The following is a 16,736-nucleotide window of genomic DNA, read 5'->3' as shown; positions in this document are numbered from 1 at the left end:
AATGAATTTCAATGTGATTTTGCTAAGTAAAAGAAGCCAGATACAAAAGATTTCATGCTGTATGATTAGTTTTCATTCTCTATAGCATTTTATATAAATGTAATCTATTCAGAAAACTAATCTAATCAAAACCAGATCAATAATTGCCTATGGCCAGTAGTAGAGGGAAGGATGGTTGGTCAAAGGACACAAGGTAATTTTGGAGAATTATGAAAATTTTCTGTATCTTGATAGTGGTGGCAGTTTCATGGATACATACATTTGTCAAAACTCATTGAATTGTACACTTTAAATGGATGTATTGATAGTTAATAATATATAAGTTATATATCAATAAAGTTATCTAAGAATTATTTTCTTCCTGTGTTCCCTGCTGGCTGAAATCTACTCAATCTTGATTACTCCTTTGCTTATTGCCTGTTCTCCTACTTATTATTGTATTGCTATAGTAGACTTAGGGATACAATTATAATTGCTTCTTTGTGTGTGTGTGTGCGTGTGTGTGTGTGTGTGTGTGTGTGTAAGAGAGAGAGAGAGAACTGAGAAAGAAGAGATTGAAGATTCCAAAATGCTAGGGGATTTTTGGTGAAGAGAAAGTTCTAGAGGCTTGGAATCCAGAGTACATGTGGATGTATGGGACTTGGAGAGTGATGACAGGATATTGGGAAATTTGAGGTGGACTCATGAGAATCTGAAGTAGCCATGTCTGATAACCTCAAATGTTCCACAAATGAAAAATAACATCTTCTGAGAGATGGTCCTGGATGGGCTGGTAGTTGAGGAGAGTACAATGCACTATAGAAGTCAACAAGAAATGAATAAAGGGTTAAATTGAAACAGGTGAGGGTCAAGGGATGAGCAGGAAACTCCAGAACAAGGTGAACCCTCTTCATGCTCTCAGTGGTTTTTCAGGCCCTTCTCCTCCTATGATGTCCATGGGTGAATAGCACATTGCTGACCATTGATTATCATCCCACCTTACTTTCTCATATCTGAACTTCACAAATATTTTGCAACTGTCTAGATGTTCAATGTGGAGAAATTAGGAAATGGAGATTCTTCTACCCTGGTTATTGATAGGTCTTTGTTTGATTTTCTTAAGAATCACCAGATCTGGTCTCTCTCCAGCTGATGCAGGCATGATACTCATGATGTAGATCCATCTCCAGTAAGCAACATCCCCAGTCTTCCCTTGCTAAAAGGAATATATTATTTTGCATGCAGTATGTCCATTGAAGATCCTTTGCTTTCTACCGGCATGGTGAAAATATAGTCCTGCTTAGGAGGGTCCTACGTGCCTACTAACTGGGTTGTGAGGTTGGAACTATGGCTGAGAGGATCTGTGCCAGATAAATGTATTATAATGACTTTAGTCTGTATCATCAGTCTTAGATAATTGTACTGCAGCAGACATGACTTTCTTCCAGAGGCAGACTGTTAGAATGCATGACATAATAATGCCATGATTAATCTGACCTAGCCCTCATGGGAGGGTCAAGAGGTACAAATTCACAGGCTCCTATAACTACTGTAAAATGATACATCAACACGGCATTTGGGGGTGAAGCATCAATCCTAAAATATATTGTTAAAAATAACACTTGGTGAAAATAAATGCTTGGCTCTTTAGACCCCAATAAAGAGGACAATTAACATTATAAATAAGGTATACTTCTGATATTTTAATTTGGGTTTTTAGAATTTAAACTTAGATTGCTGATACTCGTCATTGCATCATTATTGAGAATACAGAAAGATTCCCCTCCCACCTTGCTTCTATTTTTCAAAACTCGGTAGAAAATTTATATATGATATTGCTGAAAGATACTTTCCAAATATTAGTAACTGATCTCTATGTGATCAATTGTGTACTTGATTAAACTTAATTGTCAAGATAGCAAAGAAAAGAGTACTCTTACTATTTTCTGATGTTTTGTTTCTGATCATAGTTGTAGAAGCACTAAAATAAATGGTTTCAGGAGAGAATAATTAGGATGCTAATTAATTAAGGTCTGTTTATGGTTGTATTTTAAAGGCATTTATTGGTCTTAACTAAAAGATTCTATTTTCATTCAAATATTAAGGCCCACTAAAGGGTAGTGAGGCAATCAAGTGCATGCACAGTGTGTTATCTGGGAGAACAGGGAGTATGGGGTCCTGCAGAGCTGACTGTACTCTATCCTTTTTTTTTTTTTTAAAGCTAAGAATGAGATTGAAAATTCCAAAATACTAGGGATTAATAGGTGGAGAGAAGTATCCCAGGGGCCCCTAGAGGCATAAGATCTAGATACACAGGGAGGAATAGGGCCCTCTGTTCTGAGGGTTTTACATGCATTACATTTAATCCTCACAACTCTATGAGATAGTAGTATTATTGTCTCTATTTTTCAGGTAAGAAAACTGAGGCACAGAGAGATAATTTGTGCATATTCACAAAGCTAGTAAGTGGAGGAGCAAAGATTTTCATCTCTACAATCTGGGCCGAAATTCTTGTAGATGTATTATGATTAGTAGGTAATATGTTATATCAAAAGTAGCTAGCATGGTGTTCTTCACATAATAGATGCTTGAGGTGCCAAAAATATTAAATGGCATTAATTGATTTGGATTTCATAGTAAGACAAAATCAGCTGGTGTCTATAGATTTTAAAATCTCAACCCAATAACAAATTGTAATCCTTAAACACAGTGTAAGGGGGAAATAACACACATACTCTGTTTTTCCTGTTATATGCAGTCAGTGTGGTTGATATAGGACCCTACTCTGCAAACCGAAGTACACAGTGTGTGTGGTGGGGAAGCCAGGTTGGTAAGGGGTGTGAGAAAGAGGAGACTGCTCCCATCAATCACGTAGGGTTCTTTGATTTGCCCTCACTGTGTTAAAATGACCAGTTAAATCAATAACTTTGGAGTGGAAGTGGGAAGATTCAAACTTGTTAGGCAACACATGGAAAAAATAATCAGATCAGTTGGCTGATAGCCCCCAGTCAGTGCTTGCAAAATTAAGAATGGAACTCCAACTGGTTACTTATTTCTTGCAGACCCTAAACTCTCAGCTATTTTATTGAAGGAGTTTAATGCAAGGACAGATGCTAAGACTTTACCCATTAATTGTTCTGTTTTAGCAGAAGAGTGGGGTGTGGAGGAGGTATGGGGTGTGGAGGTGGGTAAGTGCACACTTGACTTCATACTTTTTGCTTTTTTCAAGGTGAATCTTGCTGGGTTAATCTCCAAGGAACCATACTTAGTGGTGTATTTGCTTAAGGAATGCTAGCAAATGTATATCCTTTCTCCATTCACATAATATTAAGAGATTTTCAGTATTCTCCTCGTTGAATTTGATATCTTATATACCATAAAGAAGTTCCATGATAGAAGATTTTTATTTTAATTAAAAAAAATTCTTTTGCTTTTTAGCATTTCTGTCTTTTGCTTGGAACTTTGGAAAGAACGTATGAGGCCTTCCATAGTTAATAAAAGCAAACTAAAGCAAATAATCACCTTCTGGTACTTCTTTCCACATATTCTAATTTTTTAATGGAGAAAATGCATTCTTAAATTAAATATGCATAATAAGGAATACTAATAATAAGAATAAAGTGGAATATGTGAGAATGAATCTAGTGTTGTAAGCAAAATGCCTTTGATTTGCAAAGGATAAAAGCTGGCTTGAATTAGTAAGAATCAGTGCAAAAAAGAAAAGCCTCATAATGTTCATAAATTGTCCATAATTGTATGGATTTTAAATATAAAAGTTGGCAGTGGCAAAAGCTAAAAGCCATTAGGAGAGATACCATTGTGCAATGTACCAGGAGCAGCAAGTCACAATCTTATGAAAAAAAATCCCCGCTAGATTTTTCTAAAATTTTGATAACCATACTTGAGACTTATCTTGATGTTTACTACAATGCGTGCATTGTTCAGCATGGCATGGCCTAATGCATATATGAATCATATTTGAAAAGAGCTACTAATTAACATGAATAGTCTTCTTCCATGAAGGTCGTTTATTGCAAAGTTCGTTTTTTTTTTTCCAGGCTGAATATAGCTAAAGGAGTCCTCAACAACAGCCATTAGTTTAAGAGACTAGTCTGTTTTCTCCCTGACATTGGGTCATAGTTTTAAAGAGTCTTTTTCTCCTACCAAGAAGCCATAAAAAACAATATTTAAGACAGGTAGAGAAGAGAAAACAATCTTTCTCTTATTGAGCAGTAATCCACTCATTGTTTTATTCTGTCATCAACTTTATTCTCTCATCAACTTCTTGTTATAGTATTGAAGAATTATTTAGCTAAACTGTTAGACTTTATTTCAGATGAAATCAGTAAGTTGTTCTTTGAAAACTGAGTTGCCAGTACTTTTCTAGGATTCATTGGGATGGTCCCTAAAATGTTTTCCAAATAAGCAGAAGCATTTTGGGACTTTGTTCTACTGTACTGGAGGAACTTTCAGAACATTTCACTATTTCAGTTTTGGGTCCAGTAGATTTTTTGGCTTAGATGTTTCAAGAAAGTTAGCCAAGATGAAGGGATTCCCAAGGATTGTTGGGAAACAATATTACCCAGAGCCAAAAATGTCTCTAAGCCAAGTACCTTTAGTTGGAGCTTTGTCTCTATTTCTGATGGTTAATTTTATTTGTCAACTTGGCTAGGTTATGGTACCCAGTTGTTTGGTCAAACTCCAGTCTAAATGTAGCCATGAAGATGGTTTTTTTAGATGTGATTAATATTTAAATCAGTAGACTTTGAGTAAAGCAGATTATCCTTAAAAATGAGGGTGAGCCTCATCCAGTCAGAACAAAGACTGAGGCTTCCCCAAGAAAGAAATTCTGCCTCAAGACTGCAACATGGAAACTCTGCCTGATTTTCAAGCTTGCAAATTCTGGGCTCAAGACTACAATACCAACTCCTCCCTGAATTTCCCACCTGATGGCCTGTTCTACAGACTTGCCAACCCCTGCAATCATGTGAGCCAATTCCTTAAACGTATCTATCTATCTCCATCTTACTGATCCTCTTTCTTTGGAGAACGCTAACTAATCCAATACACCATTTAAGTAAAATGAGTAGTAAGTTTACAGTACAAAACATGTTCTCTTAACTGCTTGGCCTGTAAAATAGAACTGGATTTTAGGCCAGGTTTTCATGATATAACAGACTGATTAAAGAGCCAATCACATCATTGGATGAATGGATAAAGAAGATGTGGCACATATATACAATGGAATATTACTCAGCCATAAAAAGAAACGAAATGGAGTTATTTGTAGTGAGGTGGATGGAGTTAGAGTCTGTCATACAGAGTGAAGTAAGTCAGAAAGAGAAAAACAAATACAGTATGCTAACACATATATATGGAATCTAAGGAAAAAAAAAAAAGTCATGAAGAACCTAGTGGCAAGACGGGAATAAAGGCACAGACCTACTAGAGAATGGACTTGAGGATATGGGGAGGAGGAGGGGTGAGATGTGACAGGGTTAGAGAGTGGCATGGACATATATACACTACCAAATGTAAAATAGATAGCTAGTGGGAAGCAGCTGCATAGCACAGGGAGATCAGCTCGGTGCTTTGTGACCACCTAGAGGGGTGGGATAGGGAGGGTGGGAGGGAGGGAGATGCAAGAGGGAAGAGATATGGGAACATATGTATAACTGATTCACTTTGTTATAAAGCAGAAACTAACACACCATTGTAAAGCAATTATACTCCAATAAAGATGTTAAAAAAAAAAAAGAGCCAATCACATTGTGATTTTGTCTACATGATACTAGATATCCTATTTGATAAACACATACATTCTTTTTACTCATCAATCTGGTTTGAATAGGTCCCTAAGAATTTGTCCATTGTGTGCAGTTTTTGATGTATGAAGACCGTGGAAGCATTGCGCGGCTTTTATTGGAATGGACTGAATTGCCCCAGTGAAGATTGGCTTTTGAAAATGACCAAGAAGCAGTTCTTACACTGTGTTTGTAATGTATACCATTTTATATTATTTTACGTTTTGAACCATGTGTTTTAAAAGTTGAAATTAAATACAAACATCTAATAGTCCCTTTAGCCTTCACCCCATTCCCCCAAATATCTCACACTACCAGTTAGCCAGTGAAAGGGGTACAAATGTGGTCAATAGATGGGATGAAACCCCTCAGATATCACCTTTCCCATCTTCCTGATATCCCCATTCATGGAGTCAGTGTTCATATATGCAATGTGATATATGCTAAAAGCAAGGGTCTACAGCACTGTAAGGGATGGAGTGGTCACATCCAGCTAAATGATCAAGAGAGGGTCCTGAAGAAGGAGCCCTTGTATTAGGCACTGAAGGGAGGTAGGGTTTCGGTCAGTGACAAGGTGGAGAGAGGATTTGCGTTGTAAATACTGGCATAAGAAAAGCAGTCAGGGAAGACCATGAGGATGAAAATGGTCAGGGAAGACAGGCTGGTCCACGTTGTCTGGAGCTCACTGAAGTATAGCAGGGATTATAGTAAAAATGATAGACCAGAGGCCAGAGAATGAGGCCAGAGAACAGAGGGGCTGAAATTTCAAGGGACTTGCTGGGAAGGCATTGGTGAGTCACTGAAAACTTATGTCTTGGGCAGTGCTGGTTATTTTACAAACCACCTTTCACTGCTACTGAATACACTGCCTCAAACATTTTTACTAGAGAAGTCTGATTTTATCATTAAGAAACTGATTCTTTCAACATTGGACCAATCCCTCTCCAAATGGAATCTTGCCCTTGTGCAGAAACATGTCTGTGAGGGATGAACCTGACAGGGATTGGGAAGGCAGTCAGGGAAGGAAGTGAAGAGGCTCTGAATGGAGTAGTTTCTTCAAATGAATAGCAGCAAGGATGCTGCAGTGTGTTTTCCTGTTTGGGAAGTTTAATTCTTCACGGTTTGCTTGGCTGTCAGAACGCTTCACGTTTTTATTTGTGAACATACATGGTGATCATCCTTAAGACAAAAAAATCTGATGGCAGGTCCCTCAATGCCCTTGTTCAGAGCAGATGTTGCAATCAGAGCTGGGCTTTCAATTCTCACCTCTGAGATGTTGTAAATTGCATTAAAAAGCATCTCTCCTATACTCTTCATGTTTCACATACAACTTACTAAGGTAATGTTGGAGGAAAAAAGTTGAAATAGATGAACTTAACAGCTTTGTAGATCACTGAGACAGAGCTATTATCTGCATTGAAGCAATTGCTCACAGCTCATGTTACAATCAAAATGTACAGACTCAACAGGAAAATCAAAAAGAAAGAAATACACACCCTTAGTGCATCAATATGGAAAAGCTCTGTGGACCTATCAGGTTTAGAAAATTTTTAAACATTACTTTTTGTGTTGGGGGACCAGAGAGGGGTAATGGAAGCAGAGAAAGGTGGTCCAAAGACAGTGTCTTCACATAGAAAATAGTAGGAATCAAAGGATTATGGAATTATATTAGAAATTTTGTAATAACGTATAAGGGAAAAGAATCTGAAAATATATATATATATATATGACTGAATCACTTTGCTGTATACCCAAAACTGACACAACATTGTAAATCAACTGCATACATCAATAAAAAAAAAAAAAAGGATTATGGATCCAGAGCTGAGAAAAGAAGTTTTCTCTGTGTGGGAAGTGAATTTCTCTTGTCCCACTTCTCATGAAGGGGAGATCTCCTCTCCAGCACTCCTCATGTATGGCCATCTCACCTCTCCTTCACCTCTTCCACAGGCTGAAATTCGTACACTCCAGCTTATTGTTTGGGCTCTGTTGGACGTAACCTAAGTCTGGATGGCAGGGTGAAAATTGGATAAACAGCCACACTAACTCCAGGGAGATTTTTTTTATGCAAACGTCTGTTTCTTGAATTTGGCCATGGTAAGGTCTAGGGGAAGGGGGAATTTCAATTGATGAAATAAGATCAAGAAGATGTTGCCTCACTCAACATCTGTGTCCCCTCAGCATCACAGAGGGAGGGAACTCTTTCCAAGTTTCCTCTGTTACTGGGTTTATGCCCAATTCTAGTTTAGGTGAGATCAACTGAATGCTTTTTGTGGTACTTTGCTGTCCTACAGGTATAGCCTGCTTTGAAAGGAACTCCATGCATACATATAAAAATATGGACTTAAAGATAAGTAGAGCAATCAACAAATTTTTATTAAGCGTGTCCCATGTTCCCAGCATTGGGTGATGATATACCAAAGTGTATTAAGAAACATGGAGGAATGAATCATTGCACATAGGAAGCTTAAAGTTTTAATAGGAAATTGAAGTGATAAAGAGCAAAAAAGTCAACCTATGATTTGGTACTAAATTGCAAGGTATCAACACGGATAGCTGTGGATATTTGTAATAGGAGAAGACAAGGTGGACTTCTGAACCTGGAGAAGGCTTCACACAGGAAGTTTGAATTATGCAGGATCTAAGGTGCTGAGAAGCTCTGAGCAGGCAGAGCCTAGGGGAGAAGCATTTCCAATGGGGGAAACTGTTAGCCACCAACAAAGGTTAGTAAGTCAACTGATTATCCATCCACTTGCTAGGAGCTAATTGTATGGGGCTTTGTTATCCCCATTTACCAATGGGGAGATGAAACTTGGGAGCAGGTAAGTAACAACAGCAACAATAATAGCTAACACTCATTTAGCACTTAACAAGTTCCAGGAACTGTTTTAGGCACTTTGCATATTTTAAATTATTTAAGCCTCATAACAACCCTCACAGGTAGGTACTATTCTTATACATACCCCATTTAGGCATGATGAGACTGAAACACAGAGCCGTTAAGTGATTAGCCAAGGTCACACAGGCAGTAAATGGCTGACCTGGGATGAGACCCAAGCCTCTCTAGTTCTAAAGCCCACACTCTACAACACTGAATGTCTGAGGAGGTTTCAATGTGCAGGACGGTGTGTTTGTGAGAGGTGAGGAGAGGTGGGTGGGGATTATTCTCATTCTTAAACAATTCTTGGTTTTAACTTGTGAAAGGCCATAATGAATTTAAACTTCTAGTCCGAACACCAAAATTCAGGGTATGAAGACCATTTCAGGACACCAACATTACATAAAATAGGCATCAAGCCCTTTTGGTACAGAAGGAAACTCATGAGAATGTTGGTCTCAAGACTTCGCAACAAAGCAGCCTTCCCCCAGGACCAGGGTCACTGGGGCCTCTAGAGAGATACAAAAGCAGAGAAAGGCCTCCCCACCTCTGTGCAACTTCTGCTCTTATGAAGCACCTGTTATTAATTTAGAAACATTCCTGAGGTCTCTGTATTTACCTCCTACTCAGGCTTGGATCCCTGAATTCTGTGACAATATAGGATTATGTAGGCCCTCTTTGCATCTCTTGGTAGAACAACCAATCAACCTAATTGGAAATAATATATGACGTCAGCTTGGTACTCAGAACAGGCCATATGCGGGGAAGAGAGAGAGAGAGGTAATCAGAGAGGATCCAGGCTAGTTTTTCGTTATCAAAATCCCTTCCTCTTATAGACACCATATTGCTAAAATCCCATTAGTAATGATTTGTTTCTTAAGGCTTTTTTCCATAATAAAGCCAACAAATCTTCTGATCCAAATGTATCTAATCCAGTGGTTTTAAACATAGAGTCTTAAACAGAATAATTTATTTTTCTCAAATGAATTCTTAATTATAACCTTAGTATATAAGATAAAAGGTGAGCTAGTCTGGGGAAATCAGATACCAGTAAAAGGAGAGTTTCTCTGCTGGCTTAGCCTTTGCTGCATTCTCCACCTTAGCCCCTGAGGCACCCCCAACAGAGTCGCTGGGCTGTGGAACTTACTATGAAATCTTTCATGTACCTCAGTTTGGATGCAAGTAACAGAATATCTGACTAATCAATGGCTTAAACAAATAAGGTTTTTTCATTTTTCTCATAAAAATAGAAGTCTGAAGGGAGTGGGCTGCCAGTGTTGGTTCAGTGGCTCAGAGATCTCAGAGCTAATGTCTTTGTGATTTTCTTGCTTTTTGCTTCATGATCTGAAGAAGGTTGCTTCAGCTCCAGACATCACATTTTTGCTCAGGCCAAGAAGAAGATGGAAAGGCAGTGCCAGCCATTTCTGTTCCCTAAAAATCAAGAAAATAAAGGCTTCCCTGGAGACTTCCAGTAGACTTCCGTTTAGGGCCTGTTGGCCTGAAATATGTCACATGGTCACTCTAAGATGCAAAGAATTCTGGGAAAATAAATATTTAGTTAGCCATATTGCCACTTCAAAGAATATTGGGGTTCTATTCTCAAGGAAGAATATTGGTGTGGATACTGAATAGATAACTAACAATATAAGATATAGCCTGACTTTTCTCTTTATGTACTTCAAGGAAGGAAAACATTACATTTTGAAGTTTTCATGATAGAAACTGCATATAAAATTTTACTAGGAAACTGGTGATTTCTCTTTGGATGGGAGCAAGGGAGTAGAGGTTCCTGTAGGATGTTGATGGGGAAAGGATGCTGAAAGGGGACAGAGGTGAAAAGAAAATGATAGAAAAGCATTAAAGATGAATTACTGGCAATTCATAGGGGACTCTGTGCAATTTTGATTGAGTGTACATAATTTGTCTAGTAAGTTGTCTAGTAGGATATCAGGTATTCTGGAACAAAGAGCCTAATATGATACAACTTCTTAAAAAATAGTATGTTGTCTTAAGTGTAAGCAGTGTGGCTTGTTCAATCAAATACATTTGCTTGATTATCCAGAAAACTGATTTGTTGAGGCAAAACTGAACTTCTTAGATATACGACAGAATAGAGGTAAGAGTTAGTAAAACGTGTTTAAAAATAACACACACACACACACACACACACACACACACACACTTCCATGTCTCTCCCTTTCCTTTAAACTGATAGTCAGGGGACAGTTTATCATACCTGTTTTGGGGTATAGTTATAAAACATTTTCAGTGGAGAGCATGAATGAGCAGGGACTTGTCCTGAAAAACAGAACACAAATAAATTATTAATCATGTTTCCCTTTGTATATTTACTTGTTTTGCTTCTGAAGGGAGTATTAGTCTGCTAAGAGATGCAGATATTCCAGATGGGTAATCAATGTGATTTAAAATTTTTATGGCGAGAGAACAGAGTTGTAGCTTGGACTTTGTTTTTAGAAGGCACTTTAGATCTGTGCAGTTAAAAACAAATATTCTGCATTAGAAGGTTACTGTCTTCCATGAAATAAATGTTGAATATGTTCTTAAATCCTCCTTCTGTTTTTTAAAAACTGATGGACTAGAAGAGCTGAATGGGTCTACCAAATGGACAGGAAAAGCTATCACGCAGAGACGGGAGCCGAGGCTCCCGGCAAGCAGCGACTGGGAGCTTTATTTAATCATCATCATCATTATATAAAAAAACAAACCACAAATTCCACTTCCCTTCCTTTGTTTCCCAATCAATTGAGACAGACTTGTTCTCTCCATTCTCAGGCCAGAAGGAAATCTAAAGGGAGCACTTTCTGAATTTCATATTTAAGCAAAGTGAGTGAGACTTCAGCCAAAGGGGTTGCTGCTCGGCCAGTAAGATGGGTTTGGTGATGAGATCACCTTAGAGGACCAGGAAGCAGGACAGATGTCGCAAGGGCAGTGCTTTTAAAAACTGTGCATCCTGACACATTAGGGAACCATGAACTCAATTAAGAGGGTTCTGACCGCATACTATTTCTTATAGAGTTCCACAGAATAGAATAGAATAAAATAAAATAAGTCACATGTAGTCAGAGTATTATTTATAAAATTTTTGTTTCAATAATATATGTGTGTCCTTATATAAATCATATTTCTTTACATGGGTCATGGTCAAAAACGTTTCAAAATATTGCTGCAGGGCTAAGTGTGAAAGGACAGTCGCTCTTTTCTTACAACCTCGATTGGAAGGAGAAGGGGAGGTGGAGAAAGGGGGGGATGTAGAGTCTCTGGGCTCCTTTGTCCCTGTTAGCACACACCGTGGCTGCTAGCACATGTAACTGTGGGTGTGTACATCTTCAATATTTGCACATAGATATTCTTCCACACGACTTGGAGGAGATTTTTGCCGAGTTACTCATCCAGAAACACCATTTGGATTGATTGGGATTGAATTACATTTATAAAATAATTTGGGGGAGAATCGACATCTTAGTTGAATCTGCCAATCCAAGTGTGTGGGGCGTGTCTAAACTTATTCTAGTCTTTTTCTAGATCCCTTAGGTCTGTTTATGCTATCTTTTTAAAAAGCTTTTCTTTTTTTACTTGTTGACACCTATGTGTTTGGCATGTTTTGGTTCTAGTTGTTTGTTTTGTTTGTTTGACAGCTTTTTCTCCAGACGTACTGAACTCTCAGGCTCGTAGAACTTACAGATGTCTTCAATGTGTTCCTTCCTCTGTTCAAGCTGTTCCCCTGTGCAGAAAGCCTTTTCCTGCATTTCTTGAGGATGTTAGAGCAGTTGTTACCACTGCTCGGCTGCCCCCCGGGTGGAGCTGTCTCCCAGGGGTCCTGCAGCAGTAGACCCCTAACTAGTCACTCTGTTTCTCCTCTTACCCACCCACCATTCTCCACATAGCCATTGGGATGATCTTGAAAAACAAAAATCAGATCACAAAAACAAAAATCACTTCCCTCCCTAAGACTTCTAATGGCTTCTACTGCCTTTGCAAAAATCCAAACACGTTTCAAGACCCACAGTGCTCCCCGTGATTTGGCTCCTGCCCATTTCTCCAAACTTGTCTCCTGAACTTCTCCTCATCGTTCATGATGCTTCAGCCACACTGGCCTTCCTTCAAGCCCTCAACTCAAAGCCTGTCCATCCTCTGACACATTGGCTGTTGCCTCTTCCTGTGATCCTGGGATGGTCCTGCTCTAGATGTTGATCACGTGGCTAGCCACTTCTTGTCGTGTGGACACCAAATGTTTTATTTAATTTTGATTTTGAGAGGCCTGTTCTGAACCCTAATATAAAGTGGTACTCTCTATACATCTAGTCACTATCCATTATCTTTTTTTAAGACTTTATAATATCTACTATTTTCTTATTTGCTTTTTTATTATCTATTTCCCACTCCCCCACCTCCCCACCACACACTAAAATGCAAACCTCATGAGAATAGAGACTTTGTTAGTGACTGATAACTCCCCAGCCCTACAAAGGCACTAGATAAATGTTTGTTGAATTAATGGATAGTCTCATAAACTAGGAACTATACTGAATACAGAGCACAGAAAACACTCAGTCCTTATCTTCAGACACTCTATACTCTGAGGGCAGTGATGCTGTGAAAATTACCTGCTCTGTTTTAGGAAATCATTTTAGTGTTTGTGTGTGTACAAGCAGGGCTATGTGAAAGGGAGCCCCTTAGAAATTAACTACTGAGAATATATTTTAAATGTTAAAGATACATTTTAACTACTAAGAATATATTCATTGTTCAGAATATATATTAATTTGATTTTACAATGTGTGTTGAAGACTTTGCTATAGGTAAACACAGAACCTCTGGAGAGATACTCAGATGAATAAACAGTCTCCATCCTTGAAGGAGGATGTTTTCAGTGAGATAAAGGAACTTGTAACAACACGGTAAGGCAATGGACTTGAACAGCGGTGGAAAGGATGCCCTTGTGAGGGCAGTTATGGGACACTGGGGCTCAGGTTGGTCCAGTATTGTGATGAACATTCTTTGCTTTTTCATAGTAAACCATTACCGACCAATCACACTTGAATTTAAACCCATCTGGGTGAACTTTACATTCTCCCCCTAAAAGAAGTCATGGTAATTTGATCTACAATTCAGAAGCAGACCCAGAGAATGAATGAGCCTTTCTGAAGAAAATCCTGTGGTATGTTCTAAAAATGAATATTGCATGAATGAGATTAAAATCTTCCAACCCAGTCAGGAGCAGGCCCCCTGGCTCATCCCTCCCGTGGCTGGGATAGAATTGTAATCTGTGGCTCAGCACCTGCACGCGTGTTGCCTCCTCCCACTTGACTCCAGTGCTTGAGGAGTCTTGTTAGCTTGGAAATGGATGATGCTTCTGTGTAGAGTAGTGCCAGGGTGTGGAGGGGCCAGGCGCATCTCTCCTTGGATCTTAGGTTGTTTACCAAGCTTCCATGTGAATTTTTACATTTCTACTGGCCACAGAATCTCCTCTGAAAGAGAGAGATCCTATGTTGGATGAGTGTGGAAATCTCAGAGCCAAGAGCTGGAGGATGGGCAATAAAATAGACACAAAGAGAAGCCCTTTCAGATTCCAGACAGCATGGCGGAGCCATTACCGCAGGACCTCATCAGCGGTTGAGGTCTATCAGAAGTCTTAAATGTCAGTCTAACATATGAATTAATGATCCCAGATTTGAGTAGAAATCTTCTGAAATGATTTTCTTTTTCCTAGAGGGAGAATGAAGGTATAACACCTGGCTTCCTGGAGACTGTATAAGAACCTGGTGCTCTGGGCATCAATGGGGTGCAGTCTTCTGACCCCAGCTCACAATATCACTTCTTGAAGTTCAAGACCATCACAATGAAGATGTGATTACATAATGAGTGTCTCAAGTTGCCAGTTAAGTACCAAGTATGTAGTGGGGCAGTGGTAACCTGCCGTGTCTCCATCACAGAGGGGAAAAAGGTGGTCATGACCCCGCTTTTCTGGGCCACAGTTTTCCATTCTGCGTTCTGTGAATCTAACACACAGCTGTGGACTGTGTCATTTAGTCTTCCCTCTTCTTCTCAGTCCTCCCTAGAGCTTGTCTGGAGAAGGCTGGGGAGCTATTCCCCACCCCTCCACCAACTCTAACACTTCCATTACCATTCTATCAAGCAGTGGCCAAGTTCAGAGTTCACAGGGAGGCAAGGTCTATGAGAAGCCCTGAGTTGGTGGCCATCTGTATCTTGTCACTGCAGGCCATGTCTCTGGGCATACTCTTCCACTAGTCTGAGTCTATTCTTCTGTAAACCTAACTCCAAAAGTATCGTTAGAAAAATGACTCGAATGCAAATTAGAATAACATGGGACCCTTGATCCTTATCTAGGCTGGGGGTTTTCAAGTGTTTCCTTTGTGTGGTGGTGCCAGTGTCCCCCATAAATTCTTAATAGGTATTTATCATAGATCCTTGACTTTATACCAGCCAACTGTGTCAAGATGGCTCAGAAGATCCATTCCTCTGAAATATACTGCTCTTATAGGGCAGGCAACCCACCCCATAAGAAAGAGTAGAACTTTATGAAAACTGTGATGCAGGAAAACTTGATCGAATATCTACTCTTCTGGAATCTCCATTCTTCTTTGACCCGCTGCCCTTAACCCCAATGACCATAGGCCCTCCGTGGTGACATGTCAGTTAAACTTATCTTGTGATAGAGATCATTCCACTCACTGTCTACTTAACCCTAATTGTGTTGTGTACTCTCATACCAGATTTATCAAAATAGCTGATATACTAAACAACTCACACTAAGGTACAAATACATATCTGGTTAAGAATTTGTGTGGTACCTCTTCTATATGGCATACCTGAAATTTTATTAAGCCCTCCAACCCTTAATTAAGGAGAGTACTAAATGATGGGAATTCCAGCTGCTAAGAGAGGGTACTATAAGTGTTTCCAAGATCACGCTGTTTTGGACATTGCTTAGCTGCACTTGTGTATACAGATCTTATCATTTTTATCTGTAAACTATCCAAACCACTAAAAAGAGTTTAAAATTGAACTGTATAAGGTGTCATGGACTGTCTTTTGCAAAGCTTCTGAATGGTGATTAGAGAAGTTTTTGTGCAAAATCAGTGAAGATAGACTTAAAGGGAAATTTGCGAATGAGACATCCTCTGTGGAAGCTGTGTATTTATCACCACACACACCTGGGCCACTGTCGCATGGCACCTAAGTAGAGAAGGATTATGATTCTTATTGGCTTTCAACAGCTAGCAGCAGTCAATTCTGCAATAGAAGTTTTGTATTAATGGGCAGCAAAGCCAGAAACAGAGGATCTCTAAGTCTGAAAGTATTACACTAATTATGTAACTTTTGTCAATTTCAGTTTTTACATTCTCAATAGGAATTTGGAATCTGATCTGCTACCATGTTTCAGGAAAAGAGGAGCGTCCACAGGGTTAGTTTCACTGGCAAATTTTCAACATATTCAACTAATAGTGTCCTGTTCCACTCTTCAGTGAACAACATTATATTAAGTTGAACCATATGAAACTGCTGTTTCTGTAAGTCAAAAACAGTTGAATATCAGCAATTTCATATGGTTAACCTAATCTGTTGTTGCACACCCTGAGAATAATGGAAAGCATCCCACCAAGCATGAATCCCTTTGAGTCAGGAGACGATATGCCGTGGCAATTCATGCCACATTTCCATTATGAAATAGAATAGCGTTAAAGAAATTAATATTATGCTTGCCCTAAGTATTGCTTTTTAATAAATCTCTCTAGTGAAGTGAATTTCTGAGTCAGTGCTAAGGCATGGCCCAGGTTTTTATTTAGCCTTTCTCTTTAATAATTAGAACTCAAAGCCACCATTACAATATGCTGATGGCAACATAGAACATGAGGAGAGGAATATCCAGAATGAGAACTTGCTGACCTGAGGGAAATCCACTATCCAGGTAGGTATGGAGAGGATAATTCAGTGGTCCAGGAACATTGATGGGGTAAGAGAACCTCAGTCCTAATTCTGAAAAATGTTGGCCCCAAGATAGCTGATCAGTTGCTTGGAGTATAATAGCAAGG

General features: G+C 39.0%; 1 protein-coding gene across 8 annotated transcripts in view; it reads left to right on the top strand.

Moving 5' to 3' along the window:
* The window catches only part of LOC309632885 (uncharacterized protein), a 197,649-nt gene that overhangs the window by 163,424 nt on the left and 17,489 nt on the right, over positions 1-16,736 (top strand). For 5 of the 8 annotated variants that reach the window (XR_014247115.1, XR_014247116.1, XR_014247117.1 and 2 more), the window contains one exon: positions 1-16,736. This exon is cut by the window's left edge; it is cut by the window's right edge and continues 13,451 nt beyond it. The exons of the other annotated variants lie outside the window; for them this stretch is intronic. The gene's annotated coding sequence lies outside the window, so the exon portion shown is untranslated. 8 annotated transcript variants of the gene reach the window in all.

Source organism: Balaenoptera borealis (genome assembly GCF_965194805.1).
Source record: "Balaenoptera borealis genome assembly, chromosome: 1".
NCBI classification, from domain to species: domain Eukaryota; kingdom Metazoa; phylum Chordata; class Mammalia; order Artiodactyla; family Balaenopteridae; genus Balaenoptera; species Balaenoptera borealis.
Note: the sequence above shows the minus strand (reverse complement) of the source record. Positions and strands in the feature narration are given on the sequence as shown.